General features: G+C 39.2%; 2 pseudogenes; both read right to left on the bottom strand.

Annotated features, from left to right (window-relative positions):
• Nucleotides 1–2,181: 2,181 nt before the first annotated feature.
• Nucleotides 2,182–3,379, bottom strand: LOC114634811 (annotated as a pseudogene).
• Nucleotides 3,380–6,033: 2,654 nt separating this feature from the next.
• On the bottom strand, nt 6,034–7,004 carry LOC114634812 (annotated as a pseudogene).
• Between the last annotated feature and the right edge of the window lie 268 nt (nt 7,005–7,272).

Raw genomic sequence — 7,272 nt, 5'->3', positions numbered from 1 at the left:
AATCTATTTAGTGTTCTATAGACTTCTTGTACATTTATGGCCATGTCTTTCTTTGGATTAGGGAAGTTTTCTTCTATGACTTTGAAAATAATTTCTGGCCCTCTGAGCTGGGATTCTTCACTCTCTTCTATTCCTTTTATTTTTAGGTTTGATCTTTCCATTGTGTCCTGAATTCCCTGGATATTTTGGGTTAGGGCTTTTTACACTTTGTATTTTCTTTGGCCAATTTTTCAAAAATTTCTATAGTATCTATTATGGTTTATATATGCTTAGCCCAGGGAGTGGCAGGAGGTGTGGCCTTGTTGGAGTAGGTGTGTCACTATGTGTATAGGCTATAATACCCCAGTCCTAGCTGTCTGGAAGTCAATCTTCCACTAGCAGCCTTCAGATAAAGTTGTAGAATTCTCAGCTCTGCCTGCACTATTGTAATGGCCTGTTCCTTTGTAACGGCCCATTCTGCTACTTTGTAAAGGCCCGTTCTGCTGCTCGTGTCCATGGGTCAGGATCTAGCAAAAGAGAGAGGAGGGTAAGAGACTCGAAGAATGGAGACAAGACAGAGGGTCTGATCAAGTCTCATTTATTGAAAGGAAATCCTGGGTATTTATACCCTTTACCATGTGCCTTGCCCTCATGGACAAGCACAGCTGAAGCCACTACATCATGTGCCTTGCAGCGTGGACATCATGTGTGCCTAGCTAGCAGTGTGGAGACTCCCATGTGCCTAGCTGCTGGCGGCACTAAACAGCAAAACAAGATATGTGAGAAAAACAAGATGTTTATCAGAGTGTGCTCAGCTGTTGTAGGCTGTTGAAAACAAGTCTCTTGTCAGGGTATATGGCTAGAGATGGCTGTAAAGATGATAGCCATTTTCAGCTAAGAGTCAGCTCCCAATACACCATGACTGCCTAAATGTTGCCATTCTTCTACCTTGGTGATAATGGACTAAACCGCTGAGCCTGTAAGCCAGCCCCAATTAAATTTTGTCTTTTATAAAACTTGCCTTGGTCATGGTGACTGTTCCCCAGCATAAAACTGTAACTAAGACAGTATTCTTCTAAGCTTGAGATTCTCTCTTCTGTCTCTTATATTCTGTTGATGATGTTTGCCATCTTTAGCTTCTGATCCCTTTCCTAAGTTGTCCATCTCCAGGGTTTCTTCCCTTTGTGTTTTCTTTATTGTTTCTATTTCCAATTTTGGTTCTTGTACCATTTTGTTCAATTCCTTCTCCTGCTTGATTGTATTTTCCTGTATTTCTTTAAGGAATTTATTTGTTTCTTCCTTAAGGGCTTCTAACTGTTTGCATGTGTTTTTCTGTATATCTTCATGGGAATTCTTTATGTCCTCTTTAAAGATCTCTATTATCTTCATGAGGTGGGATCTTAGGTCATTATCTTACTTTTCATGCAATCCATCCAGAGCTTGCTGTGGTGGGAGAACTGGGTTCTGATGGTGGCAAATTGCATTATGCTGTCTCTTATGGTCTTGCTCTTGTCTCTGGCTATCTGATTCACTCTGTTGTTAACTGTCCTAGTTGTCTCTGACTGGAACAGGTCTCTTTGTAGGCAGGTAGAGCTCTATGGCCTGTGTTAGAGCTTATCCCCTTGGGAGCAGGCAGTGTCGTCTCTGGTTATGATGGGACTCCAGTGTCTCTGATTAGAGCAGAACTCCTGTGCCCCTGGTTACTGCAGAACTCCTTTGTCCTTGGTCACTTATGGCCTCCTGGGAAGAATGCAAGCTGCAGTATTTGGGAAGGTATATGGACCAGGCCATTGATCTGGCCTGGGTAGGGACCTGGGCCAGAAGGAAGGTGGAGCTGGGGTAGAGTAGGGTAGGGGAGGAAGTTCCTAAGTCATCTCGGCTGTTGTGGTTATCCAAAATTGTGTGAGTATTTCCCAGAAATTCTCACCTGTGTTCTTGATCACTGAGGACCTTGGGGAAGCATGCAGGCTTCAGCCTTCTTTAGCATTTCTGCAAGTGTTTACTTCAATGTTATTTGAAGCTCATGGAATTTGTGTCTGCTCTTTCTTAAATGTTAAATAGAACTCACAAATAATCTCTGTGTTTCTGCCGTTTATTTTGGACTGGAACTTTTTCTTGTAGATTCAGTCTAATTGCTTTTTGTAAAGATTTCATTTCTTGTATAATTATGCTTCCCTCTTCCCCTCTCCCTCTCTTCAGTCACTATATTAAAGCCACAGACTTCCAGCCAAATTGACCACCTCGACAGATTCTGTGTATATAGTTTTCCCTGTAGGTGGAAAGGTCTTAATTGATGACTAAGGTGACCTGTTGCACCAATCAATTGATCAATGACTGTTGATCAATGCCTGGGGACAAGAAGTCAGTGGTAATTAATACTATGTTAGAGCCAAATTGGAACCCCTAATGATTACATCTCATTCCTTTTGGTCCATATCTTCATGCATGACATGAGTGAACCAGATATCCAGAGACAAGAGCAAGATCATAAGAGACAATGCAAGGAACAGTGAAATCCCATTCATGCATCTTCTCAGTGAGCCAGTCTACCTTCGTTTTGGTATTGATAAAGATTATTACCTGGGTGATGGTCAGTGTTTCATGCAAGTCACAAAATGTGTCAAGCTTCCACTCCTCTCATTCCACATTGATGTGGAATTGGTAGATACCCTCCAGGATCAATTCTTCCTTCTTGAAAAGAATCCAAATAGGGTTTCTTATGAACTTCTTGGTCACCTCAAGGACAGAGGAGGCATTGTAGCAGACAACACAACTACCTGTATGTTACTGTTGAGCTTTTGGAATATATCATAGATCTGATACTTAAACACACAGCTTAACATTTCATCTACTTCATCCAGTATGAACATCTTGATGTATTTTGGGGACAGATATCTACAGTTAAGCACATCAAACACCTGGCCAGGGGTGCCCACAATGATATGGATAGCTTCTATTTGCAGTTTTTGCATCTCAACACACATGTTGGTGCCCCCAATACAGGCATGACAAGACGCACCCATGTAGTCTCCTAATGCCATAACCACCTTCTTTATCTGCTGGGTCAATTCACGAGTGGGTGCTAGAATCAAAGCCTCAGTGGTATTTAGTTGTAATTGAATCTGGTGCAGAATTGATGTGGCAAATGTAGCTGTTTTCCCAGTCCCAGAACGGGCTTGAGCAATCACATCATACTCTTGATAACAGGAAGAATAGCACACTACTGGGTGGTAGAGAGCTTCTCAAAACCATAGGGATAAATACCATGGAGGAGGAATTCTGAGAGATTCATGCCATCGAAGCTATCCACAATCTCATTCCAGTTACTCTTGATGATGCCGTCCAGCTCCATCCCATCAGGGTCATTGTCTCTGGATTGAGAATCTTGACTCACAGACATGATCATTAGAGTCTCTTTATTTTTATTTTTTGAGAATTTCAAATATGAGGACCGTGTTTGCATCATCCTCCCCACTACCACAACTCTTCTTATGCCTTTCTACCTCCTTTCAAATGAAAGACATTTTCTTCTTTATATTAGGTTATACACCTGTACACATAGAGATATACTTATATATGTATCTGCATGTATAGAAGCAACTTAATCCATTTACTGCTTGTCATACTACATGTCATCTTCAAGTCTTACAACTTTAGATTTAGTAAACCATAAGGAGCGCTCATCCCTGAAGAAGATTGATTGTCTGTATCTCTGTAGCTATTGATTGCTTGTAGCATATTATCTAGGGATGAGTCCTTGTGAGAATTCCTTTTGTAACTTGAAAGCTTAGCTATGTGATATTTTGGATTGGAGTGACACCTCATTTATTTTGTTTCTCAATAGAATTTTCTTTAAAGTACTCATCTCTATAAGGACCAGAATTAGCTCCAAAATGAAAAATCCTAGTTATCCTTTTTTCTTTAATTGGACATTTTATATTTATTCTTGCGCTACTCATTTCCAGTGTAAAACTAATGTCTACTGGCAAAGAAATTATACCTAAACTTTTCAGTTTAGTCTGAAGCATATTCTTAGGTGATGGGTAAAAAGCAGCCACATTGTGTGACAAATATCCAAGAATGGTTTCTAGCTAAGTTGCTAAAATTATTTCCCTAAAACTATTTGAGCTAGGCCTCCATAGTCTACAGTGCTGTCAGTGTCACTTTCATTAAAGTTCCTACTAGGATGGTCTCTTATTCCTCACCTCATTTGCCTCCCTAGTCCAAAATCCCATAGTCTTTCTCACTACTTGTAAAAGTAATGGTACCAGATTCTGTTTTAGTTACATTTCCATTGCTGTGATGAGAAATCATGGTAAAGACAATTTATAAAAAAAGCATTTAATTTGGGAGATCACAGTCCCAGTGATTTGTAGTGCATGACCACCTTGGTAGGAAGCATGGCAGGAGGCTGGAAGCCATGACACTGGAGTAGTAATTGAGAGCTTATTATCTAATTCACAGACATGGGGTTGGGGTATGGGGAATCGTGATTTGGGAACTCAAAGACAACTTCTACTGCCTCCTCCAACAAGGCCTCAACTCCCAATCCTACCCAAATAATTCCACCATCAGGGTGTAAGCATTTCAATATATGAGCCTATGGTAGCCATTTTTATTCAAACCATGCAGTAATATACAGAATGAGATCTTTGTAGTAACAGTGCATTGCACACAGGAGTTTTTCAAAGTATGAAGATTTTGATACAAGGAGCAAAAAAAATGAGTATTTGCCTGACCTGATATATAGATTACTTTGTTCAAATTTAACAACCATTTAGCCACATGTTTATCAAGAATTATTTAACAATCTTTCAATTTTCACTCTAAATTTTAGTTTAGAACAGAAATATGGATAGCATATTTACCTCGGAAGTAAAAATTTTTGACTAGGGGGGAAATGAAAATTATGAGATATAAGAGATAGTTTGTGTCTTGACTAGGTTCTGAGTCATGTAGCTATATTAATGTAAGAAAACCTGTTGATTTGTTTACTTTAATCTGTTGATATTAGATACTCTTAATTGTACTGTAATTGAAATGATCATCACATTCTGTAGCTTTAAATCTGAAATACTGTTTTATAGAAAATTTTACTAAACTTTGCATAATTAAGTTAACAGACACTGTGGAATCCTTGGAATGGCATACATTTAAAGAAGTTTGATTTCAAGGAAGCCTATTATAGAGGACCTCATTGGAAACTTGTCATGAGGAATTAGCCAGTCAGAGGAGGGAGTTTCATAACACTCAACCATGGGAAGCTAAGCAGGACAGTGTGAAAGGAAGCACAGAAGACAGAAACTCTCCACCTTCCCATGGGCATGGATGTTGATGGATGTCATTATTATACTTGACTGTACCCTTTCAATGATGAACATGGAACACACACAGTGTACTTGAAGGTGAGCACTCCACTGGGTGAATAGTGATTTAATAGACTTCTCTTGAGGATATTTATTTTTTTACTAAGAAATTTATATATGAAAGACTATTGCTCCATACATTCTTTAAAACCTACAGAAATTAAGAAAATCTGGGACTATAAGAGATATCTATTTAATCCTTCAACAACCCTTATAAAGTTTGCTTTAAAACAGGATACTGCTTTTAATTTTTCAAAATATAACATGGATTTAACCACCATTAAGGTAAGTGAGCAAAGGAATGCAACTCTTTCTTGTACTTTCCGGAGTGTTTTGTTGAAGTAAAGATTTGTCAACAATGGTCAACAGCTCTCTTGGACCCTATAGAGCTTGCAAGGAGTCCCCTCAAAAGCTGTTGGTAAAGCCCTGAGCAAGATAGATGCAGAAATGCTGCATTCAGTATTTATAACAAGTCCAGTATAAACCTACTTCTACAAGACTGACTACTTTTCCAACTGAGTTAACCTTGGGTCCTGAACTAAACAAAGTTACGAAAATTCCACAAACTGATAAGGAAAAAGCTGTTTTTTTAAAGCTATTTATGCCTGATCAAAGCAGCTCTCAGTCCCTTTCAGACCGTTTTTAGTTCTGTGGATCTTCCTGATGAACCCGTCTCTCCACATTCTTCCTAATCAGGACTGTCTTGCATGGCTCTCTGCAGAAGTAGCTTGAGAGTCTTCCTTTGGAATCGATGATGCCTAATGGAGCCAACAAGGAAATAAATGATGGGATTGGCACAACTGTTAACACAGGATAGAAATATTGTCACCGTATATAAATTACATTGTACAATATATTGAAATTTGTCAATCCACACTAAAAGGAACCAGTAGATCCCATAGGGCAGACCAAAGAACAGGAAGACCAGCACTGTGAGTACAATGGTCACATCCAACCTGGTCACAGGAATCTTGTGTAAGCCACAGAAGATAGTAATCACCAAGGCCAGACTGGACCCCAAGAGAACCACAAATAAAACAATTAACCATGCAGTAGTGATTAAATCAAATGTCTTACACCAACTAGGACCACTGATATAAAATAGAATGCCACATTCCATTCCTTCCACAAGGCTCAACACTAGGGACAGGACCCAAAGCAGGGTACATATGACAGCTGATGTGTGCGTTGGGCGTTGGCATCGATACCAGATGGGCCACATGACAGACAGGCAGCGTTCAATGCTAATGGCACTGAGGATGTTCAGGCCACAAAGATAAACAAAGTTTAACACAACATCGGCAAATAAAGGAAATTCTATGGAGATTTCCAATATATTGTTAAAACAATATCCAATTTGAAAGCATGTGAAGACAAAGTCAGCACCAGCCAGGTTTAGGATGTAGACAGAGAAGGCATTTCTGCGCATCTGAAAGCCCAGGAGCCATAGCACTGTGGCATTTCCAACTAGCCCAATTAGGGCAATGATGAGGGAAAGAAAAGTCATGCTATCAGACAGGACTGTGCAAAATGACATTTCGGTGTGGTTGCTTTTATTCACAGCTGTGATGTTAGTTTCTGAGTATAGGATGTTTAAATTCACTCTTAGAAGCCTTTCACTGATGTTTCTGCAAAGAAAAACAAGAGATGAGCACATGCTGTTTATTCTCTGATTCTCAGGATCACCCATAAATGTTAATGGTTTTCTCAGTTCATAGGTGGGGTAACAGGAATGTGGAGATAATTTATCAAACTCAATATTTCTGAGGCCTTAATTTAAATCTAGCTTAAATTTATTTATGCCTTCTACAACCCATATTCTGTATTGATATTAGAGTTGTTTATGGTCCCATTTAGTCTATACATACTGGCACAGGCTGTTTAAAACCTGTTTAAAAAAAACCTATTTCTCAGAAAGTAATAAGAC

This window comes from Grammomys surdaster, unplaced genomic scaffold (genome assembly GCF_004785775.1).
Source record: "Grammomys surdaster isolate TR1022 unplaced genomic scaffold, NIH_TR_1.0 1110, whole genome shotgun sequence".
NCBI classification, from domain to species: Eukaryota; Metazoa; Chordata; class Mammalia; order Rodentia; family Muridae; genus Grammomys; species Grammomys surdaster.
Note: the sequence above shows the minus strand (reverse complement) of the source record. Positions and strands in the feature narration are given on the sequence as shown.